Source organism: Hemibagrus wyckioides, linkage group LG09, assembly GCF_019097595.1.
Source record: "Hemibagrus wyckioides isolate EC202008001 linkage group LG09, SWU_Hwy_1.0, whole genome shotgun sequence".
In the NCBI taxonomy this organism is placed as follows: Eukaryota; Metazoa; Chordata; class Actinopteri; order Siluriformes; family Bagridae; genus Hemibagrus; species Hemibagrus wyckioides.
This window is the reverse complement of record NC_080718.1, coordinates 28,842,216-28,843,156: the sequence shown is the minus strand read 5'-3', so window position 1 is coordinate 28,843,156 and position 941 is coordinate 28,842,216.

Sequence of the window (941 nt, the reverse complement as noted above, 5' to 3'; positions counted from 1 at the left end):
CCCTCTCCTCTCTCTCTCTCTCGCTCACACACACACCTCTCTCTCTCACACACACACACACACACACACCTCTGTCTCTCTGTCTCTCTCTCTCACTCTCTCTCTCACTCACACACACCTCTCTCTCTTTCTTCATTTCTTTCTTTCTTTCTTTCTTTCTTTCTTTCTTTCTTTCTTTCTTTCTCTCTGTCTCTCTCTCTCTTTCTCTCTCTCACATACACACACAATCTGTCCATCTTTCTTTGTCTCATTTTAGGTTCTTTCCTGCATCATTAATAAATATTACAGTATTTTGATTTTGAGAAATTTCACTCTGAATACATTAATCACTACACTACTCTGTGTGTGTGTGTGTGTGTGTGTGTGTGTGTGCGCGCACTTATACATATGTTTTGCATTTTTCTGACCGAGTAAGCTGGAGCTGTGAGTGATGTCTGCAGAGTAATGATGTTTTTCTGATATAGAACACACACACACTGGCTTGTGCTCAGTTGTTACCTCCCAGCAATGGCATTAATAACACACACACACACACACAGTGTGTATAGAGTGTGTTTAGCCCATATCTCTGTGTGTGTGTGTGTGTGTGTGTGTGTGTGTGTGTTTTGTCAGATACATAAATTTTGGCAGAAATAACAAGAGGCGTAAATCCCACAGACAGACACAATGGGTGAGGTGGAGATGAAACACACTTTGATGTTCTGAGAGATTCTTCATCAATAACAACAGATTTATTTTAGAGAACATGAAGAGATGAGGAACAGAAAGTGTCTGCTTTGTAGAGTCTGTAACACACACTACTTCATACACACTACTTCATACACACACACACACACACTACTTCAATATTAACCTTCAGTACTATTTTGAGTTCTAATTATAACATCAACTGTTTTAATGCTCTGCCCATCCTGCTGCTGGATCTCTGACTGATACTGGAG